General features: G+C 38.7%; 1 protein-coding gene across 2 annotated transcripts in view; it reads right to left on the bottom strand.

The window, feature by feature from the left end:
* cdkal1 (CDK5 regulatory subunit associated protein 1-like 1) overlaps positions 1 to 25,116 on the bottom strand; it is a 435,182-nt gene continuing 410,066 nt past the window's right edge. For both annotated transcript variants that reach the window (XR_007814619.1, XR_007814622.1), the window contains one exon: positions 1 to 5,203. The gene's annotated coding sequence lies outside the window, so the exon portion shown is untranslated. The remainder of the gene's footprint in view (positions 5,204 to 25,116) is intronic.

Here is a 25,116-nt window from a genome sequence, read left to right as displayed (position 1 = left end):
TTAAATCTGAAATGACCATGCATATTCAAATTATGGCTGCATTTAGGCAGTACACATACAAGCACGCAAACACATTCTGAGGGAGTAGTTTGTTGGTAAGTACGGCTCTGGGATGTTTAATATGAAATCCTAATTTAGTGTCTTAACTCCAGGGTAAGACATAGCCCACTGTAAAATTAATATGTTAAAATGACAATGTAGGGAACAAATATCCACACATTAGTATTAAAGCACAATAATTTGCCTGGCCAAGTTTATTTATATGATATTACAAAATACAATGTGCAGATGAAAGAGATAAAATAACACAGTAATGAGTAATAGAATATACAGTACAATATGATATTAATATAGAATACAAATTGATTTATGACTTTAATAATTTGTTAAATGAAGCTGAATACATCCAATAGCCACATATTTACATTCTGAGAAAAGTGTTATGATCAGCACAGTTTTGCTTCAGAAAATCTACAAGATTGATAATGGTTAACCACGGTTCTGCTTTTTAGTTTGTGACATGTGACTTTGATGTAAATCTACTGTCTGAGCTGCAGTGTATATTGTTTCTCTAGCATACGCTAAAGTACAGAACCCCCCAAAAATGTAATAAATGTAATAAATCTGCCTCAGTTGCCATGGAGACTGGATGAAGCCTTTCTGTTGAGAGAGACAGTGAATGCCCTAGTGCCTGTCAAAACATTTCATTGAAGGGCAGTCCACATGGTGTCCTTGCATTAGACACATGTTACAGTATTTAGTGCTACTGGTGGAGCTGAAAGATAGTAAACTACTCCCCCTATTCCTTGATTAATAATTCTCTCTAACACCTAGAAATTGTATAATTTGATGTAGCAGGTTCCATATTTCTGTCATCTTTAGAGTTGGTGTTAACTAGTAGATTTCCAAAGAAATTTATGGCAAAGAGAATGGTAACATCTCTGTTTTGCTTGAATTGTGTGAAACATAATGGTAAGGTGAGACACACAGTACATATGAAGGCTTGTTTACCATCATTATATATTGGAGGGTGGTGGATGTAAGAAGGTCAGACCAACTGCAGTGAGACCCTGTGCATCTTCATTTGGCCAGTTCCCAGAAAAAATAATCAGTGGATAAAGTAACATAAATGTTATTTAACTGAACTAACAATTTTGAGCCACTTGCAGGAATTTTGAGGACATTACCTTATACATGCATTGTAGACACCTCTCAAGGAGACAACACACAGACAATTTTAATCACATGCACACTCATACACATGAAGGCATACACAATGCAAGCACATATTTGTGTGTTCTATACATGATAATATGACACGTCAATCTCTTTGGACCTGTCGTTATATTAGCCATCTATATGTCACAACTGAATGTAGAGTCTGCAGTGAAAACCGTTTAAAGGTGTACAATATACAAAATAGAACTTATGTCATTCAATGACACTTATCAATATGTAAGCCACTCATTTAAAAAATTTAAACCGGTAAATATGACTCTAGGATGTAACAAGACAGTGAGGTGCTTATGCATGTCGAGTGAGAGGAGAATGATTATTGGCTGTAGCGATATGTTGAGAATTTTTATGTTCACAAAGAAACATAAAAAGGGTCCTCCCACTATCTACAAAAATGCAGGTCAGGTGAACTGAAGGCTGCAAATTGCCTACAGGTGTGAATGTGCATGAATTTGTCTCCTTGCCTTCTGCTCAGTATATTCTCAAATAGCCAAGAGTCTGCCTGTGACCCTGAATAGGAATAAGTCAATATGGAAAATTTATGAATGGATGAATAAAATGACTGGATACATATATGGGTATTAAATATCAAATAGATATTCTACAGCTCCATAAAACTCCCTTTGGTTTTGGCGAGAATTTAATTCTTACATATTTCGTCTGTCTGGGATTGGAGGGATACCAGATAAATTCAGAAACTTAGCTTCCTCCACTCAGCTTACAGTCATATGCCATGCCTGTGCTTTCAACAAGAAATAAGCTCAATTGTGGGTGTAGTGTGAAGGCACTCACTAAGTGAATTAAATAAATATAGCTCCACAGAAAATCTGTAAATTGGTAATGTAAGTGATTACACTTCAAACTGTCATTACGTTTTATGTGTGTTTTTTTTTAGCTCTGGAAAGGAGACAAATCAAAATAACAGTATTGTCTGTATGTTTGTGTTTGTGTGTATATGTGTGTGCATTTGTGTTACTTCTTTGGAACCTTTTTCTTGTATAAAAACACAGACCTTGTAGGGAACAGTAGTCATCATGAGGACCAAATCCCAGTCCTAATGAGGCAAAATATAATTTCTGAGGTCCTGGTTAAAGGTTAGGGGTAAGGTGTGAATTGAGGTTAGGTAAAGGTTGGGGTTAGGGTTTGTGTTAGGCTGTCCACAATGAATGGAATTCAGCGCAGTGTCCTAACAAGGATAGCTGCACAAATTTGTGTGTGTGTGTGTGTGTGTTTGTATGTCTGTCCGCCTTTAGGGTCAACATCAGGAGAGTGCCCTAAGCACTTCCTGACATCTCACGACATCCCTTGCCTGTCTTCTTCTCTGCATTTCCTGTCTCTCTCTCTCTCTCTCTCTCTCTTCGCAGTTTTACGTCTCTATTTTTCTTCGTCTTTGTTTTAGGTTCTTTGCTTTAAACTGCCCTAAACTGCTTTCTTTAATGTCTTTGTAGGATGGACCAATTTGTTACCTTATATTCACCTAAACACTTTCAGAATCACTCCCACCTTACATTCAGAGACGAGTGTGTGTAGTTAATCAGTTAGTTAGGGCAAACCAAACCAATTTAAGACAAATTCCAAGGGTTTTTTTTTTTTTTTTTTTTTGATGGATTACAGGACCTAGAAAGCCCTTGCATGCTCTCTTTTAGTGTCTTTTCACCTTCTCTCTACTCACCTTTCTGCTTAGGTACCTTCCATCTCCTATAGATTCTTTCCTCCCCCTTCTCTTACTTTTTGTCCCATCTCCCTCTCTCTCCTGCTTTTCCCTCCGTCTATCTTCACATTCTCTCTTCCTCTCTGTCTTTCGTTCAGTGCCAGGTCCTGGTGGTTGGTGGTTCCCTCTCTCCAGATGGCCCACTATGATCATTTATTGATGACAGGAGAACAGAGGAAGGCCTTCCCAGCTGCTGCTGCCTGGCACCCCACCCAGTGTGCACACACAAATAAGCCCAGACACACAATTTTTGCACAATGACTCACACACATGCATTCAGTTATTTGGGATTGACTCAAACCCTGTCACACATTCAGACAAAAAAAATATTTCCCTTTGTCTCCTTTTTGCGGCGTCACTTGTTTCTGCATTGCTCTCTTCTGCTGTCTAGTGTAATTCTGTGCTGCACTTTTGCACCTTCTCCCTCCCTCCACCTCCCTCTTCCTGCCTCCAGCTCTCCCTCTTTCACCTCCTGCTGTGGTGTTACTGACTCTGTCACACAGGAACAGACAGAAGGAGAGACAGAGGGTGGGGGGTGGGTGGGGGAATGTGAGAGCTTGAGAGTAATGTGTAAGATTTTAGAGTTTGCACATGTCATAATAATCAATGTGCTGCAGCTTATAAAAAATGTCTTTGAGGGGGAAAATAATAACAATAAGAAATATTTAACTAAAACTGTGCTCTGATGCTTCTCTGACAAGTCTGTTTTTGATCAGAGAGTTGGTAGATACCTGCATCTTTGCATTGCTTCTACTACTGCTGCAATGCTTTGGGTAAGGGAGTAGCTCACCTTACAACTCATCTAAAACACTGGAACCAGTTTGTTTTCAGCATCCCAAATTCCCCTAGTATCATTCTGCTGCCGTGCCACCCCTTGCACAAACTGCCTGTGGGTAACTACCAAATCCTCAACTAACTAAGCCTTTCATGACAGTGCTATGGTAAACACTTGGTTAGATTTAGGCATAAAATAATTTAGTTAGGCTTAGTTAGGAAAGAGCATGGTTATGGTTAAAATAAGTAACTTTGTTGTCATGGTTACAATAATAAACATGTGGTTAAGGTTATATGATCATGGTCATAGTTAAATTAAGCAACATCAACTCTTAGTTGGAAATGGAAAAATGAATAGTGGCTTCTCAAAATCTGATGTTTTGTCCCTCCACCCCAACCATCTCTGTATGTGGATTTACTATATAATGACATCACCTTAATTCCTTCTTTACTCCTTTCATTATTACTACAGCCACTACAGAGCTTTGTCACTCAAACATTAACATTTTATTTTGGGGCAAGAGGTCACTTAACAATAAAATGAAACTATGGATTGTAATAAGCAGCTTGCACAACAACCTATTGCACCATTTTTATGGGAGGGTTGGCTCCTGGTATAGCCATAAAAAACATTAAGTATGCTTTAATTGCTCAAGCAGATATTGCATTACAAGCATTAGGAGGATGAATTGAATAAGTACAGAAAATTCAGTAAGCTTTACAAATACAAATCATTCATAAAAAAAATTTTCCTCATGTCCAGAATAAATTTTCCTATCTTATATAAGTCATTCTATCCTAAAAAAAAATCTGAATTTGGAGGCATTGTGTTTTTCTTAAAATTTATTTGCTGTTTTAGTAAGTAAGTCTTAGTAAAGTACATTATAAATTATAATTTCAAAGATGCAGGATTGTAAATTCAAAACCTAGCAGCCACTAAATTGAGCTGCCTCTGCTTTTCTTGTATTGTATAAGACACAGAAAGCTAAACTCTGCTTGAAGTATCTCACATTAACCGTCTGGCCAGTGAGTGTGTATCCCCTCTTTGCACTGTTTTCCCAGTACTTGGATCTGACATTAATTTTTGTATATTCAAAAGAACCAGCCTGAACTGATACTTCTGCATTGATGTGTATCCGCTGGACTTATTTGGGGAAAAAAAAAGAAAGAAAGAAAAACAGAAAGAAACAGCACATGGGAATCTGGAAGAAACCCAGTGCGACCAATGTAAACAACATGCACAAGACGAAGAAACAAGCAGTAGAGGTTCATAACTCCTGCTACTGCCTACTGGGAGCCAAACTGTTCCTGTGTTCTTGTGGAAATGCAATCTGTAGAGATACAAAGCACTTTTCTTTATGTTTATTTACAGATTCCTTCTTTTTTTCACACCACATGTTTTTTGTTCTGTTTCCATTGTCCTTTCTTTTGTTCATTTCATCCTCTCCCCAGCCATGACAGTCCAGAAGTTTTCAGGCAGACCTGAAAAACAAAGTCAGAACACAGTGAAGAGAGTCAAATTCTCTGTGGCAAGGCAGTTTTCAAAGCATGGTTACTTTAGTTTTAAGTTGTGTGAAGGACACATGACATGCATGCATGTTTCTGCTCTCCAGGGCCAGAGAGATTTCTCTGCAGTCCTCTCAGATCCAAAAGTCACTGAGAAAACTTACTGACATGATATCCTTGAAGGAAGAACATGGAGACAGTAGGAAGGTGAGCAGTATTTTTATATATGTCCAGGTTTTGTTACACAAAGCCCAGCATAAACACATGCGTCCTTCCTGTGACTGTGTCATAAATAGCCTGAACCGAGCATGCTGCGACTTTGAAGTTACACATGGGAGTCTGCTGTGATATACAGCTGGCTTCAGCTGGGGTACCCCAAGAGATGCATGAAAACACACACACACACACATATTAATATATTCCTTCATACAGCACACACACACACACACACACACACACACACACACAGATGCACAACAGCAACCTCTCTATTACCCCAGAGGTGCAGTTAGTGGTAACACACATTGTTACACACTAGTAGGGTCATCCTATCTCTAGAGCTTAGAGAGACAGTGAAAAAGGAAAAAAATGAAGTGTGTGTGTGTGTGTGGGGGGGGGGGGGTTGAATCACTAACTACAATTAAAAGGTAGATTAGGACTGACAACAGTCATCCAATTTGTTTTCACTGTATATATTATGTATTTACTGTAATGGGAGTCATCTTGTGATTCACCAGCATTTACCATTGAAGATTTTGTATTCAGTTTTCCTTTTTACATAGATTAAAGTTTTAAATAGAATTGTTGAACTTTGATTGTAACATTAAAAGAATATCCATCAATATCTATTTATTGATTTATACAATAAATTGCCAGGTATTTGTAAAGGAAAATAATACTTCTCTGTACCCTTATATCCCATGATGCAACGAGTGGCCAGTGGAGTCTGATTATTATATAGTAAACATGCAGTAGAGAACATTCTGTAACGTGTGCAGGCTCATTCATCAAGAGCGTGCAAATGTACCTCTAGGTGGCACCATCATCATGTGTTGAAGATGAATGAAGCAGTAGTCATTCGGTCATAATATAAAAATGCAGAGAGCAAGAGTATGTTTGACTTGGAGAGGAATATGTCTCATGTCTTTTTTTTGTTTGTGTGTTTTTTTTTTTTTTTTTTTTTTTGCTTTATAGCCTTCCATCACAAAACAAGGACTTCACAGAAAAAGTAATTAACAACCTCTCTTATATGATGCTTTATAAGAAACAGTAAAATAATACATATGTTGATGTGTTGTAGCAGAGAACGGGACAGTAAAATTCTGATAACAAGGTGCAATTTTTTGCTTTAGTTCTTTAGTTCCCAGCCTCAGGAAACATCTGTAAGCCTGTGGAAGAGGTTACAGTGATGGAGGACAGGATGACAACCACTATGTGTGTGCGTGTGTGTGTGTGCATGCGTGCACATGCATGTGTTTGCCTGTGCAAACACACATGTGCATATTAGAGACTGAGGACAGGTTGACAGCCATAGAACCCTGCTGTGGTCTAATCCCTTCACAGGTCACTAAGGGTCACATGCAGGGGCATGTGTCTGTTTGTATGTGTACATGAAAGAGAGGGATTGTCTGTGTGTGTGTGTGTGTGTGTGTGTGTGTGTATGCAAGCAATCAAGCACATGCACATACAGTTCACACACACTCAGGCATAGATATTTCCATCTACACACTACAGAGTTGGGGAGTCAAGCAGCACAGAGGCCCCACTGTATGTCCAAAGCCAGCTGCATTCCTTTCTGTCCCACTGGACCTTCTATTGCACACAGCACCACATCTGGATAACTGAACACCCCCAAACATACCTGTGTCAATATGTGGGAGAAAGTGTGTGTGTATGTGAGGAATGAAACTTCAAGTCATGCATATCAACATGCCGTTTACAAGTTTTCATTGAAATTTCAGAAGTCTGGTAAGGTTGGAAGACAGGTCCTGTTTTGCATTTTTTATGCATTCCTTCTTTTTATGCCGCTTGATTTCTCTCTTTCTCATTCACCCTCAATTTTTTATTCACAAACTTTCAGGCACATGGTTTGACATATTCTGTGTAGTATTATTTAGGGTTTACATCTCTAATAAATTACTTGCTTTTGAGTTATTTCCTTTCAGTCTGTTAATGTTTCCCCAGCTTAAACAAATGCATCTGTTCAAAGTCAGTTTGAAAATCATCATTCATAAAACATGCTCATGAGAACAAATTTTACTGATGCTTACACAAAATCTGACTAAATCACTCAGGCTTCTTTGTATGGAGTTTTTTTTTTTAATTCATGACTCACACTTAAAAAGGATATTTATTTTAGAACAATTTTGATTAGAGACAGAGTTTGAAATGCAATATAACTACATTTAATAGTGTAGACTAAAAAGATCTTTTTCGTCTTTGTCATGTCAGATAAAGATAAAAAAGCAACTGAGCAAGCAAGAAAGAAAAGAGTGGGTGAGTGAGCCTGAGACACAGACATGCATAGAGATCTGTACAACTCAATGAGTTACAGCAGGCTGCTGATAGTTTCTGACCCTGCAGGCTTGGAACTGAATCATAAAGAGTTCTGCTGCAGCCCATAAGACTTTGGATACAAGGTTATGAAACCCTGGAGTGGACTGATTAAGATCTGTATGTTGGAACTGTTTGATTTTGCTCTGAAACATCTGAAGCACAGTGTATGCAGGAGTTTCCTCAGTGTTTTCAATCAGGAAAGCAACCAAGTGGTTTAGCACAGGAGGACACAGGGGTTTTAGGAATATATCGAACACTGTAAGCTTTAACTTGTGCCTTCTCTATTTAGAAAACATGTTATACTCCATTTGTCTATTTGTGAGTCTGTTAATGAACATTGCATGTTGTCACACATGGAATTTATTGATAACAAAAGTAATTACATACCAACATACAATTGGGAAATATCTTCTGCTTTTATAAGTATTACTTGCTTCTTAATATACACAGAACACAGAACACTTTGTAAATATATATGGTTCAGTTAAAAAAAACTCTTTGCACTCAGCTGTGAGTATTTAGGTTCAATAAAGCAGCAGGGACCTAATGAGACAGCCAGGAGCGATGGCAAACAGTGCCCCTTACTTCTTTGGGAAAGTGTTCAATCAAGTGGATGTTTTCCATGGAAACCTTTGATTTGTTGTCATGCACAAGAAATGTTTTGCATGGAAACCCTCCCAGTCTCTTTGATACTGCAGAATTGTCTTGATTTTGAGAAGAAAAGAACACTGCAAGTATGTTATTTCATAAACAATCTAGGTACATTTGAAATATATTATGATCAAGTAGACAAGAATTTAAACAGAAAGCTGCTACAAAGTAGTCAATTAAAGCATTAAATGTGAAGTAGTTCACTGATATCTGTAGTCCAAGTAGCTAAAAGGATTTTATAAGACTCATCTGTGAGTATTTAACATTAACAAAGCAGCAGGTCAAATGAGATAGTAAAACAGACTGAGCTCCAAACACATGGTGGATTTCAGTGCCTGCCACTTGTCTGGAGGTCCTTGTTAAAGAGTTTTTGCAAAGATCATAAGGTGTATTGATGATATGCAGGCCAGGTCATATCATGGCAGTAGGGTGTTTGAGGAAGATCCTGTTAGTATACTAAGCTAAAGTGTGCACCACACTGTAGAGCAGCATTTTGACATAAATCACAAACTTCACTACTTATCTTTTCTGTCTTCTTAATTCCCAGTTAGTCTTTCCTGTATATTGTGTAAAAAGGGAAAAACTATCATTAGAATGATATTTTAAGGAAAATATCATATCTGCTCAAAGATATGTCCGCTCATTATACTCAGGCAATCTTGTGAAATCACTTCCACCCACTGGGGCTCACTCACTGTGGCAGAGAATCTGACATCAACGCCTGCCAGAGCATGTCATGATGTCATGCTTTGACTTACTCTTACAGCTTCAAAGTTCATATTTCATAATCTCGATAGAAAATCATCAGAGGCACATGGTTCTTTCCATTTTATGCCATCTTTAATTCATCTTATTCTCTTGCTGCGAGACGCATCTCTTGAGGGAAACCAGTGGCAAACAGGAATAAAGGCTTTAGAAAACAGTCAGAGCACCTGCACAACTGGGTTTTAAAAATAGGTTTTTGATAATTTTGTTCATTGATTCTCTTTATAATCATGTTATGCTGGGCAGAAAATGTTGTTTTAGGGAGATTGTATGTAATCCACAGTGAAGGTACAATCTGGTAATCCCTCATTAATAATACATTATGCTTCTGATGTATAAAAAGGCTTCAAAATCTGACAATATACAGAGTCTTGCTGTATTCAGGGCATCATCAAAAGCTTACAAAGAGATCTAATTTTAAGTTTAACTGTAGGCAGTGCTGAAGAATATGATTAAACCCTGTGTGTTATCCCAGTTAGTCCCAATGCAATAATTTGTCTGCTATATTACTGTTGTGTAAGGGTTTTTAAGGCGGTGTTACTCCTTTTGAGGGACTGGACAAACTGGACTGGTTTTTAAACAAGGAAAAGTTTGACAGTTAGTGAGATAATTGCGTATGTGCCAAATATTCAGACTCACAAAGAGCCAGATTTTTAATTCTTGGTAAATGTAGTTGCTTTTCAAAGGCAAAGCAGTCAAATTAGCAGATTCCATTTTTAAAATGCATTTACAGCTAAGTTCAAGTGTAGGTAAGTGTTCACATGGGACATAATCTCAGTTAGTCTTCTGCCTGCACTGGGATTTAAAAGCTAAATGCAAATGTAGCCAGGTTGGCTTTACTACGAATTACAGTTGTATTATACTTATGTGGCTTTATTATAGAATATGTCCATACTCACCAGTTATACAGTCATCAGTCAACAGGTGGAGCTATTCCACACAAGATGGGCAGTAGACAGTTAACCAAGCATGACCCACTGTGAGGTCTTGACTGCAGTCTGTTAATGTGAGTTCAAAGTCTGGGATCACTTTCAAGACAGGTGGCCACGATGCCAGCTTATGTGTTACATTCCATACTCAGTTATTGCAGAGTTTTCCATACATTTGTTTACAGTTTCAGTTTAGAATAGCACAGAGGGTTTAGTACAAGGCTTTGAGCAGTGCATTCGTAGCAGTTTTCCAATGAACACACAACCTGGTGGAGCCAGTTGCTTGTGGGGACCAGGATTTGAGTGACAGCTGTGAGGCAGCTTAGGGTATGAATTATGCTCAAATTGAATGGAAAGACAGAGGCTATGCTAACAAAAGAGTAAGTTTCGAATTCTCCTTCAGTTACACTGCTGGGCAGAGCACACTGAAGACAAGCAGGGGAAAGAAGGAACAGTGAGGCCAAGCCACATTCTTTATTTGTAAAGAATAGGTGCTTAAATATACAGTAGAAACTACCATGTTGAACAGCCAACACTCTCCTGTGTGTATGGAGCTTATAAAGCCAAACTGGTGTGAGGATGCATTGGTGTCACACAAATTCTCCACTAATCCTCACTTCCCAATAAAAGAGAAAGATATGATGTCATTAAAAAGTTTTTCCCTAACCTTTAAAAGATTTTTTTGCACTGTCAAATGTGTTGTTTTTTTCTCAAATTACAATTTAATTATTTACACAGATGCTATTTGAGCTTGGCCTCATCCCAAGTTGTCTTCATTGCTAAAGCCACATGGGAAAGGTCATATGTGCATGCGTGTGTGTGTGTCTGTGTACCTATAACAGAATCAGCTCATCACTCATGTTTATGCATAATTTTCTCTCTCTTCCCGTCTGTCTGTAAACACTTTTTCATCAAAATTCTTTGAGCAACAAACTCTTTGAAGGACATCGCCTTTAGGTACATCTGCCTTCAAAGCACTGCCTCTCTTTTTGTCTCCTTCTGTCTGTCTCTGTCTATCTCTTTAATGCTAAGCCTACACTTGTGTAGCAGAACGAACAAACCTCCTAATTTCACATCCCCATTGTTCAAAGCCCTGTGCGCACAGAGATGTAGAGTTGTGTGAGTGTGTGTGTGTGTGTGTGTGTGTGTGTCTTTGCATGTGTGTGTGTGCATCTATCTGAGTCTTTAAGTTGCCGTTTTGGCTACAGCAGGGCTGAGTTTGAACCAAAATCCTACAAAGAAGTTTGAAATCTGGCTTGGCTCCTCTGTTCAGCTGTGGTGGGTGCTATCACACACACATACACTCAGTGATGTGGTGGGAAAGCTATCAAAGAGAGAGATGCCTGCAAGGCACAGCAGCCTCAAGCCCAAAATTGATTTACATAGTGGGAGAGAAAGAGGACTGGGAAAGGAGAAGAGAGAGGAAACACGTTAGGGTGTAGGAAACATAGAGACAGAAAGATACTGAGAGACAGCAATAGATTTTAGGATAATGTAAGAATGTCCAGCTAAACTCAAAGCTTGTTAAAATAATGTGGCCCTTGTTAAATCATATTTTTCCTTCTTGAGGGTTTTAAGGATTTAAGGATTAATAAGTCTTGATGCTCTCTCTGTCTCAATGCTTCACTTGTGTTAATTTCAACCTTGAATTCCAAAACTTAATTTCACAGCAAGGCTTTGCTCATTACAACATTATCAGCGCATATCTTTATTGATTTGTGGTAAGAAAACTCAACAAAACAGCACACAGATCCAAGTTAGATAAAAAGTCACACATAGAGGTAGTCTTATGTTTGTGTGTGTTTTTGGACTACAGATATGGACCCAAAAGTCTCTTTGCAGGTAACAGCAGTGATGTGCTCTCGTGTTTGAGCCTCCATGTGAGATAAATACCTTAAACCTGAGTTTCAGGATGAAAGAACACATGTCTTGCTTGAGTCAGCATGGAGAAAAGTGTTCAGAGAGAAGCAACCAGGCTTGATTTAGAACTTACATAACTGTTGCACAGAGGTACTTCAGTGTGTGAACTACCACCTTTTTATTTAAAATACACTTGGATGTTACTGTTATTTCATAGGTTTTCATCATTAATTGAAAGGTTTCTCGTTTGCGCCCTGTGTTGCTTTTTATATGCACACAGGACTCTCTGAAAAGCAGTGTTGATAGATAAATAACAGTGGATTATCTGGATAAAATAAAGTAATGTGAGGCGAGGACCATTTTTGAGCCAGGATTTTTCATGTGACTTTAATGGTACAAACAGATCTCTTCCAGACACTGAAACATTCAGCAGATCTTCCCAGTCATTTTGATATTGCATACTCAGACTTTTTGGACATCCAGTGTGGTGAGGGCAATGCTCCCAGTGAGCTTCTTCATTTACCCTACATATCTAATGCCTAAGTGGGGCATTAGGTGCAACATTTTGAATAGCAGACAGGGCTTAAAGGAAAATGATTGTCTATTAAAACTTGGGTTTTTATTTTTATAGTTCACTAAACTAAATGCTGAGATCGCAGATGGCAGAAATGTCTCTAAAAAGTAGGTCAAATAGGGCAAGAAACATGAGCAGTCAAACAATCATAGGACTTTAAACAACCCAAAACTATGTATACTGTAGTGTACATATAGCATCTGTCTTCTTGTGTTTCTTGCTCTGTCTCTATTCTTAGCTGCTGACATGTTCCCAGATGTCAGTAATTTCTTGGATGACCACAATGTTGTAATAGCAATAGAACTGATCACCAGAACCATAAAAATAAAACCCAACTTGCCCCCTTGTTCTCAGTCTGCGCAAGGTTAGGTTTCCTGTTCCCTAAACAACTGAATAACTGGGTCAAAAGTAGACAAGCAGTGTGTCGTCAGGTTAGTGAAGTCTGTGAAACCAGAGATGGTGTACTTGAGTTTAAGAGGCTCCTCCAGATGTATGTAACACTTGTTGAATAGAGAAGACAAGGAGGAGTTTTTATTGTGTATTTATCATCCTGAAGTGTTGAGCAGTGGGAACAACGGCAGGGCTGAGTATGAGCAAACAACCACCATGTTCTATCTCACTTTCATCACTCCATCCAGTAAGTATGGTCCAAGAAAATGCGACAGTGTTACTATTTGTGGAGCTTAAGAGAAGCAAATAATGAGCAGAGTTGCTGCTGCCTCTTAGGAGCAGTGCTGACTAGTCTCATCCTGATGCAAAGTTGAATGGAACAAAGTTAATGTGTGTGTTATAGCAAAGGGCAAAGCCCGTGTGAAATCAAGTAATTAAAAAACGTCTGCTTTGTCAAAATTGCCAGTCCCTATCGCCTCAAAATATGATGCAATATTAGCTCAAAACAAATTACAATGATATACTGTAGACTGACTCAGCTCCAGGCCTCCAGCTCTGAGACAGACACAGAGAGAAACTATCACTTGCTTGTTAACTCAATCACTGTCTGCCTCTCTGGTTTGTTTTCCCTCAGCCTCATGCACCAGAGATTCCAGCAGGAAGGAATAAAATAAAAAAAAGACATCAGCTAAGATAGATTCACCTGTATGTTCTCTCTTGCTATCTCACTTACTCACACATTTCTCAGAGCAGAACTGGGGAAAAGTCTAACACAGCACAGAGGGTTAACTTTTAAAAACAAGGGCTGGAGTTCAGAGGTCACCATGGGCCAGTAGCCTCTAGCTACTCAGATGTTAATACGCAAGTGTGTGTGTGTACATGTTTTTGTTACCTCCTTGGGACCTTTTCTGGCATAAACACCAATCTTGTCAGGACCAGTAGTCTGTATGGGGACCAAAGCCCAGTCCTACTGAGGCAAAACATCATTTCTGAGGTCCTGGTTAAGGTTAGGGTTTGGGTTGGGCTGTCCACAATGAATGAGAGTCAGTGCAAAGGCCTACCAAGGACAGCTGCACAAACTTTTCATTCATCCATTTATCTATACCACCTACCCGTTAAGGGTTGTGGGGGGGCTGGAGCCTAGCCCGGCTGACATTGAGTAAGAGACGGGGTATATCGCAGGGCCAATATATATAACCAAACAACCATTCACCTGGAGAGAACCCACACAGGCACAGGGAGAACATGCAAACTCCACACAGAAAAACCCAGAACCCGAACCCAGAACTTTCTTGCTATGAGGCAACAGTGCTAACCACTGCACCACTGTGCCACCCACTGCACCAACATATCACACTCAAATGAATTAGAATATTGCTGTAAAATGTCAGAGGAATGTGTATATGACTTTACACAAATTTTGCAGGACTGAATTATAGTACAGAGGATGTGATTTGATCTGAATCACCTCACTTTTTATAAAAGGCCTGATGTTCCTGGAAATGACAAACTGTGGGACTCAGTTGTATAATCTTCCAATAAAATTTTAAGAGACACACAGACGAGGCAAATGTTTGAAAGGTCACTTTTCTTTTACAGGGGACATGAAGACAAAATGTTTTTGGTTTGACACTGATGAAGGCTTGATAGCTGAAAAGGTTTTGACTACTTCAAACACAGAGCATGATTACTCTGCATATAGGCCAATATTTGTTTTTCAATTTCTCACTATACCCATTTTAGAAAAACAATTCTCACCAAAATTTAGAATACTAAACAACCAATATCTAAAATAATTTATGATTTCATTATGAGGGTCTTTTCAATGCTTTTTAAGCCTCTCATTCCATATTCTGTGTAGTGCTCTTGAAAACACAATCTGGATTTAAAGTGCCACTGAAGCAGCTTGATGTGGCAAGCTAATGACATCAAAATGCAGATTGGGAGCTTTGGCTTTGGCACAAAAACACCTCTCACTTCTCCGACAACTGTATGCTGTATGATGCACACACACACACACACAAATGCACACAAATACACATGCACGTAACTCACTCATACAGACACACAAGCACAACTGTGTTAGCAGCCACTCCTCCCAGTCATCACATACACACACACACACACACATGCACAGTCCTCTACTCTCACAGTTTGCACAGTTAAATCAAACTGATTTGCTACCATTGTGAGAGGAAATTAGCATAACAAGGATGGGATCAAATGAGGTAGTTACAGCTTGAATCATAAATTGCAGACTGAGCGAACGTGTGGCTGCAAATGGATTGTAGTTCACATCAGTATTCATGAAAAGAGAAAAGTAAGCTTCAGAATGGGTTGTGGTATTTTTTTTTCCACTGTCAATTTAATGTAAAAACCTTGTATCTCAATTTTTGTCCTTTTTTGTCCAATATTTAGTCTAATTAAGTTTTATGAGTCAAGGACCAAACAAAATAGCATTTTTTGAATAGCTTATGTTTTATGTATTCATGTATTTATTGAGGATATAAGGTTTCACAGACCATTAATGTTACATGAATACAGACACTCAATTTTGGATCCATATGGCAATATTACCATGAGGACTCATGCATCCATCAGACACATGCATTCACATAAGATGAAGGCTTAAAAGGTTACAATATGCAAAGCATTATGCTATAATCAGCTAAAATTGCTTTTTTTTATGGCATAATCAGTTACTCCACCCTGACTGAAGTCAGTAATGGTATATTATACCAATATCATACCTGTAGTAAAAGTACTGGTGCTATCTATGCCTTAAGAGTCTGTGTTCACAACAAACATACATTAATATATTGGGACACAGGCTCATTGTCCTCTGAAAAACATAGAGACTGTTAACCAGGATGATATTCATTTTTAATATACTTCTGTCTTTGACTTGATGTCAATAAAACACTTATGACTGAGTAAAAGAAACTGTGGAATACAAAGTACTTACATATCTTCCATTTGGCAGTCAAGTTACATTAGTAATAAACAGACAACTGCCAGAACAACAATATCTCTTTAGCATTACAAGAATGATAACCTTTTTTTTTTAATGTGGCTGTGGACCAATTACTTATTAATTATAACACTGAATTAATTATCCATAGTCACTGTTTGGTTTTGAGGAATGGGTTTACATAATGATATTTAAAACCATTTCTCTCTGTCTCGTTCCCTGGGTCTGCTTTTTGTTCAACAACTGTACTGTCACACTTTCCATTCTTTCTCATTTCTCATGTTTCTCATATTTTGTAATTCCTCTCTTCTGCCTCTTACTTATTTGTTCTCTGTTGTGCAGCAAATGTTTTCATGCACCAAGGCAGCTGTTGACATAATGCTAGCTAATAGAGTGTTGATGTGGACCAGATATGTCTATAGAGGATCTAGGTATGTGATTCCATGGTCTAACCATACTGTGACTGCCATATATGTAATCTAAAGCAGATGTTACAAATAAGTATATGATAGCACCTTTGTAAATGTAATGGATGGATAAGTTAGTGGTAAAGGTACTGTCTTTGTGACCAGGTAACTGTGGATGTATGTTTAAACATTTCTCTCAAACTTTCATCCTAAAGAAGTGGTTTATGTACTGCTATTCTCCAAAGACAATAACTCAGTTTAAGCACACATCTGAAACTCTCAGTGGAGGAGCAAGAAAGCATAGAATTCTCTCCAAGTGAGTTATGATAGATTCACTACCTGTGCCAAAGAAAAAAAATTCTTGCTCTGGTTGCAAGCCTTGAAATTTGACTGGTAGGAAATCTTATTTGTGTACAGGAAGTGACAGACTGAAGATTAAAATAACACCCCACTGAAAATCTGTGTTTTGAAAATCAAACACTTGCTTGAGGTGTGGCTCTGAAAAGTTTGTAGCTTGCTCCTTTGCAATGACAACTGATATGGAAAGACTACTAAAGTACATAATACTCTGTTGACCATCCAAATGCTTACCAGGTTCAAAATACACATGTGTTTGCCTTGGGTATTCAAAGCAAAACATATTATTATTATTATTATTTTTGCAGAGCACCAAATAGCAGACATGCAAAGTTAGCAGCTACCAGGTGAATATGAATATAGTGAATATATTATAGTAATATAGTGAATATAGTAATATATTGAATATAGTGGAGCACTAAGTAGCTAAAGAGCCATGTATTTCCCTCACAAGTTGGCGGAGAACAAAACAAAGAAAAAAAAAAGAAAAAAAAAGAGTGTACATTTTGCTGATGTTGCTCTGTGTCTGCTGCATATGTGAAAAAGTGATGGTTGGTTTAGGAGCCATAGTTGCTCATAAATAAGAAGGACAAGAGAAAGCTGGGCCAAAGTAAGAATACACTGAGATCTAGATTTGGTGACATGTGAAGTTATTACATTATGCATCAACCACTTAACTGCCTGCTGTCTTCTGACACTACTACCATGCAAAGTACCCAAACATAGAAATTACATACATTTGCATTTATCTGCCACAAGCATCTTTTAATTGTGAGTGGGAGATTGGTTGGGATTTATTACCTCTCCGCTTGCCTGGCTGCTGTCACCCAAACCCTCTTTTAAAATAAGACTACACGGGATTGCTCAAATATCTACAAGTGCTGGTACCTCTATACTTGTATATTGATGAATGAAATAGACCTAAACATATTCCCCTTGTAACAGCTGCATGACAGCTACCTGACATATAATCAAGAAGACTGGTGCATACTTAATGGCGGCCTTCATGCAGTATTTATGAAATACCATTTTGTTTTGGACTGGAGCTTCAATTTATTAAGTAAATAATACCAGGCTCAGTGAAGTAGAACCATGTCTGAATTGTGTTTTTTTTTTTCCTTGTGTGCTGCTATCATGTGTTGAGAAAAAAGATGCTATTGATGATGAGGTGTGCTGACCCTCCTCAGTAAAATGCACACACGTACAGAGGTTCCTCTTGGAGAGGAAAAGTTGATGTTGATAACTTGCATAATGAGTACTTCAATATCAGAAGGTTAATACCATATTCCTATGTGACATTTTGCTTGCTAAATATTCACCATCCTGGATTTGGAGAGCTTAACCTTCCATATGAATATGAAGTTATTGAAAAATACATTTCAGCTTCCAGTCATGACTGATATCACAGAGAACCCAGATATTAGCTAATAAAAAAAATCAAACCCAAAACAGAAACTTTGGTCTTAATCAAAAAAGCCATCATTACTTATTCTGCTCCATGGCTGAAAGTGACGTTTCCCTGAATGTAATTAAGCCTGAGCCTGTAAGGATAAAAAGTAAGCTTGTTAATATGTTCCGTGAGTAATGAAAAAAAATAAAGACAAAGAATAAAATACACACAAGTACTGTCTCCCGTTTATTGCTTTAGAAATGATATTGGATCTAATAACCCAGAGCTGTGAGACCACATAGCAGGCTATCATTACACCGCCCCCCAAAAAAACACCTGACAACTGAGGGATAGAGGACAAGTGAAGGCAGCAGTGGAAGTAGGAATAGAGGGGGATTAAGAGGTAGAGGGTAAAGGAAAGGGACAAGGGGTGAAGAGAAGAGAAGAGGAGAAAAGAGAACAATGGAATCAACAATCCACAATAATACCTCTGTTTTGTTGTATTTTTCTACAACTAAGAAATCTCAATTACACCAATGAGAGCAAATTGCATCGAGTCCAAGCTGAGAATGATTAATGAGCTATCACAAACCACCATGTGTTTATTAATCTGGAATCAACTGTTTAGGTCAAATTTAGTATCTTTTGAAAGTTAAGTGGTGTTTGACATGGCAGCTCAGGGGCATTACTGTACATAGCAGATTGTGAAGAGGTGTTAATGACAATAATACACAGAACGCGGAGAGGGTTGTTTCACTTATAACATTTATAAACTGCACTTTGTGAAATTGAGCAATAACCACAATCCTTAGCACTGCATGGTGATTTGACATGTTTTCCAAAAAAGTACTTGCAATCACCAACTTGTTGGAATAACCTATTTTTCCTCAGTATTATAACATTTAATTACAACTAATTTCACAGTAATATTTTAATGAAAAAATCATTTGTGCATATTTTTTTTTTCATCTCCATTTGTATGGATTTAGACGACCCACTCGATGTTTTACTTTGCAGTGAGCACAGAAAAACCAAGGCAATTATTCAATCTACTAGTTCATGACCTCTGTTTCTAAAACTGCCATGCTTTCATTCTGGGTTCAGGCAGTTCATTCAAATGATAATCCTCACTTCAAACAAACAAGCCAAGGCTTCCTACAGACAGCACTTGAAAACATTCCATCACCAGCCCCTTGTTCCTCCTCTTCATCATAACAATATGTATGCATTCAGGCCTGTACATACACAATATGCCTGCCACCCAGAAACTTAAATTAATGCACGCAGATGCAAGTGGAAATCTCTGCATCTCAGCATGAAGACTGACATGCACACATTTTTGTGCATCTTAATAAACAGCCATGGTTCCAAACATGAGCACACACTCTGACGCATGTGCATGGGCACAGGAAAGCTCTTCTTTTGAAACTCTGTATATGTTTCTTTGCAACAAGAAAGGGAAAAGGCATAAGGTGGGAGGGGGCAGGGGTGGGCAGTGGGGGGTGGCGGAGGGGCAGCCCAGATTCTTTACAGTGAGTCACAGTGAAGCCGGCTGGAGAGAGATGGAATATCCTACCGAGCATGGATCGTGGTAATTGCCTCTGTGTCTGTGTATGGGATAGAAAGAAAGAAAAAGAAAAATTGTGTGTGTGTGTGTGTGTGTGCGTATTGCCAACACCACCTCCAGGCTGAACTGATGAGCTCATTATTTTTGCTCCCAGAACCCCCTCCAGTCTCTGGAAACAGCAACACACAGCGGAGCTCCCTGTTAGGGGGAGTGTGTGTGTGTGTGTGTGTGCAGGACTATGGCCTTTCCCTTAGAGTTTTGCCTCTGAACTATTTATTGTAAAAGCGATGGGGATAAAGAGAGGTGGGAGACGCAGAAAGTAAGGGACGTGGAAGAGAGACAAACGGGGAGAAAAAGAAAGAGACAGTCAGTTACCTGCGATCATGACACCAGCAGTGAGAGGTGAAAGATATTAAGTAATGCTGTGGGTATATGAGTGTGTGCAAGTAGTGTGAGTATAACTAATAATAACACTAAGAATATGAATATGCACAAACTAATCAACATTCCATATTCAAGACACCCAAATTTTAGCTTTTACCAAGATTGTGACAACGAGGATCAGAGGCTTTGAAGGTTAAAATGTCGATGTAGACAAAAGATCATGTGGGAATGTGTCAGATATTTGTCTGACTCCTGTGATTCACTCTCTTGATTCATTCCCTGCTTTGCTTCTGTTCAAAGAAAACACAGATCACAGATCTGACATGATCGCCACACCACAACCAGAAACTCCCAGCCCGATAACAGAAAAAGAATGAAGGGAAAGTGGATTTTGTTGGTGGTAACATTAAAAGGAAGGTCTCCATTCAATCTTAACTTAACCATCCATGTGGAAACCCCAAAACAGACTCACGTATGTTAGAAATGCTGCAAAACAACAGTGTATAACAAAATGCAGTGATCAGATAAGATCTGTCATGGTTTGTGCATAGATCACCAAGCTGTGACAGCAAGAGGTGCCCTGGCAGAGGATCTCACACAGCAATCAGGCTGATATATGGAGTTTGAGACATGGAGCTAATCTCCAGATGACTGCAGAGTCACTGTATAATTAGCATTTCAACCTTCTTACTAAGCAAGATTAGGGAGGTGCATATGCAGGCAGGCAGGCAGGCAGGCACACACACTCACACACACACACACACACACACAAGGGATCAGATCCCTATCATTTTGATAATTAATGCCGATGTAATAAAAGGCAGGACATCTAAATTTAAGACTTTGGGCAAGACAGACATCATGTGGCACAATTACGCTGCATGATATGAAACAGACACACAAACACACACACACACACACCCAACTGTGCTTTCATGTGGTTTGAGTTTGGGAAAGGCTAAGTGTGTGTGTGAGTGTGCGCGTACACGCGTGTATGTTCAGTTACTTCAACTTAGCAGAACTTAAATTTGTATTTCTTATTCCATCTTTGTTAATTTGTGCATCGTTGCTTGTTTTTTATTTTATAACATTCCATGTATTTATCTTACTTTGTTTGATTTGCAGCAGTTATTTTTGTTCTTTACCTTAACAAGCCCAGTTTAGGTCAGGTCAGGTCAGATCAGCTGAGCTGTTTTTAATCAGTTTCTTTTTCAGTTGTGTGTGTGTGACAAAATCCCAGACAGTATACTTATAATTAACAGCATGATAAACCCTACTGTGTTAAAATGCAATTAACACCACCAGTCATCTCTCATATCAGAAAATCACACAGAGGCGTGAGTAGGGTGGACGTGTGCTTCATCATATCAACTGAATATTCTCTGTAATCATATTTAGAAAGAACCTATTTGCATCCAAGCATCTGTCCTCTCATTCAAAACCCCATCTATCAATCTTGTTTGCTATGGTTTTGTTTTTTGTTTTGTTTCATTTTTTCTCCCATCCTCTCTCCCTCCCTTTCCTTGTCTGTCTGTAAAAAAGACAAACAGACAGCAGCTGGAGAACAGGAGCTGTGGTACATATATTGGTAGTCTGCAATGCAGCCCATCCTCCTTTTTAAAGTCTACAAAAAACAACTTATTTATAAAGCTGTTGTGGGATTTCTCAACCAGATCCTGCATCCAGGTAAGGTTTCAGTGTTTGGAGGTATTTTGTACAGAGCTTGCTTATCATAGAGAGGAAAGTGTTAACGTCAGATTATGAATGTTATCATTCATCGTCTAGAGTCTGGTTCTCATAGTTCTTCTGTGGGCTCATGATTACATCAGATGTGGCCCTGAGATAACCAGGCCTGCCAGAGACAGTTCTGTAGAGGACGCACATGGTTAGAATGGATGGAGAGGGAATTCCTGTTGAAATACGTGAACATTCCTAAAGTCATTTGGCTGATCTACTCATGATGTCTAAGATCCTGATAATGTTGTCAGAGATACAGGCATCTCTGCTCTGTAATGACTAGCAGTTTAACATAACATGGGACCACATGTGCTACAGAGAATTTATGTTCAAGTGAAGAAAATCAACATTGTACAGTAGCTGCAAGAGATTGCAATGGAACATTGGGAAATATCTTATCCCCAATTGAAATTATTTGTCAAGCTAATCATCACTTCAAGAAAAAAATGCTAAAATCTGACATAGTGCCCATTCACCATATGCTGTCCATGACATCAACTGCTAAACTCTTTTCAGTGGAAAAAACAAAGTTCATGCAACATTGCGACTGCAAGTCCTGAGGTACCATGATAATATCTAATAATCTGGAGGAATCATTTATTATTTAAGATTTGGTAAACCGTGCCACAGTACATGTATCATAGTCCTAGATCTGTGCTTTAATGATGATGTGGCTACAATGTCCAGTCCTTGTTTTCCTAGGGCCAGTACAAGACCTCTCTGTACATGTCTGGCTTCGTCAGCAGCTGGAGCTGCAAGCCTCATTTACCAGATTCAGATCAGTTATATTGCGCCACAGTTTAACTGCTGAAAAGTACAGGAAAATAAAGAAAGATAGCATCTGAACTAAAAACAAACCCATAAAAATGTCCTCTAGCAGTGGCTATTACTGTGTTGTATAAGGCTTTGAAACGAAGCCAGCGGTATTAAGAATTAAGTATTATTGCCAAGTCAAAAAGTTGCTTGCAAAGCAGTTTTTGCTGAGATAAGAGCTGCCTTTTCATTTAGGTCTCACGTAAAGTAAGAATAGATAACAAGGAGCTGATGTGCAGTATGGATGAAGATAAGGATAGACAGAAGAGAGACTGTTAAGTCAAAGATACATTAGCAACATCTGAAGAAATCCAGATGGATGATTTTGTTGTCAGCTGGAATAGTGAAGTGGAAAATGGACAAAAATAAAATGGATTAAACAGACAATTCGAAATGAAAATGAGTTGCGTTTAGTGTGGCCTTGTCTGCATTACAATGTTACTGTGTTTGAGAAACTGAACCAAAGCCCTCCCACAGGAGGTCAGGGCAGGGACAGGACAGGAGAGAGGATAGAGTTCCCAGGTCTGCTGCAGCTGTGGACATGACAGCATGGGAAAACAAGGGGGGGGTTCAAGGTAGAGTGATGCAAGAAAGAAAGAAAGAAAGAAGTGGATGAGGATAGGAGCAGAATTTAGCTGCACTGTGGGAAAGTGGAATTGAGCTGGCTGTTTGTCCAGCCGCTGCTGAACTGGCTTTGCTGCACTGCAATGTTTCCCCTTGTTTCCAGTCTCTATGCTAAGCTAACCTAACTGGCTGCTGCTAGTAGCTTCATATTTACCACTGAGAATGGTATTAATGGGTTTAATCTTCTCATCTAACATTTACCAGTAAGCTAATAATACTAAGCAGCATATTCTCCAAAATGTGAAACTACTCTTTTAAATAAGTCATGAAATCATAGTTTCTCGTCAGTGACCAGGCCTTATTAGTGTAAGAACCCAGGTTTTTAAAACCTTTGCTGAGCCTTCAGCCACTATAAGATATCCCACACGCACCCTGTATAATGTTAGGACTATAGGCATTTTTATATACAGGAGTGAAAATGTTGTATTTCTTGCAATGCAAGAACTCATGAATTTTTATATATAGTATAGTATACCATTACAAAGTTACTCAACTTTTTTGGGAGCACATGATTAACACTACTACTGAACCAATGGGAAACCAGAAAGCTTAATTCAGCTACAGCAATTATGTGAAGTATGCTTTAATAACTGAGTTTGAACAGCAATGAGTTACTGAAAAAGCAGCTGAAAGGAAGCATTACACAGTGTTATACTGAACTGAAAAAAAGGTGAAAAGGAGAGAGTGTTAGAGGAAGCAAGAGAGGGACAGAGCACCCGCTTTTTATTAATTTATTTATTTGTTAGTCAACAGAGAAAAATAGAGCAAACAATAAAAGAAGCTCATGTTAAGTTGCTTGTGAAATTCAAAAATTTACAGCTCATCATTTAGTAGTTTGAATTATGACATCCCACTTCACACTTCATCATTAGGGTGACCAGTGAAGAGGCAGTGAGCTTTTAGTTAAGGAGAGAAGATAGGAAAGGAAAGTGTGGGATGAGGCCAAAACAGAACCGGAGAGGAAAGAGACAGTTCTCATATCACTGAAATCAAAATGACCTCAGGTTTTTGGAGAAAACTGCATCTTCAGCTTACAGGGTGGGGCTGAGAGAAAGGGTGTGTGCATGTGTGCATGTGTGTGTATATCTATGCTTGTTCGTGTGTGCATGTACGTGCGTGTGTGCATGGTCACATGACTGACTGGCACATACGCAGCCAATCACAAACAAGAATTCAGGTTCACTGCTAAGTTTACTGGGTCAAAACAGATGTGAGAAGAAGGAGGGAGCACAACATAGAGGGAGGGAGGAGGAAAAGGGAGTGTACATCAGCCACAGTCGGAAGTATCTGCGAGTACCAGTCACAGATTTTCATTCTTCCTTGTGGGTTTTATTGCTTTTTCTGTGCAAAGTTTTTGTCGCTCTCAATCATTTTTCTACCTCTTGTCTTTACCATCATTTCCCTGTGTTCTTTTAGTCCCTTATGCAACAAATCGTTTCCTCTTTACTGCATACAGTATGCTGTCACGTTCTAAATATGCCTAAATAGCATGTTATCATGCCTAAGTTGCAATGATTTTGTCCACCATTTTACCCAACTTTAGAACTCCTGTCCCTTTGCCCTTATTACTTTCTTTACTCATTTTCACCTGATTCTGATGCATTTCCTCTTTCCTCTCATTTCCCCTCTCTATTCATGCATCTTTGTTTTTCACTCCTCTCTCCTCTCCTCTCCTAGCTCTGCTCCCTCTACCTTCCACTCTTCTATGTTTGCTGTTTTAGTCAGCCAGCATCACATATACACACCTCTCATCTGACTGTCAGTATTTGACATGTGAGAGAGTTGCCAAAAAGATCCCAGTAACAGGTGGAGTAATTTTGTAGATTTTTCTTTTCTTATTCTATTTTAGAGGAATAATTGTGCACAGGAGCAATTTGAGAGGTGCCTTAGCTGAGATCCTGCTATTGTTTTTTA

This window comes from Lates calcarifer, linkage group LG15, assembly GCF_001640805.2.
Source record: "Lates calcarifer isolate ASB-BC8 linkage group LG15, TLL_Latcal_v3, whole genome shotgun sequence".
Classification (NCBI taxonomy): Eukaryota; Metazoa; Chordata; class Actinopteri; family Centropomidae; genus Lates; species Lates calcarifer.
The sequence above is the reverse complement of the archived record's forward strand: the minus strand, read 5'-3'. Positions and strand labels throughout refer to the sequence as shown.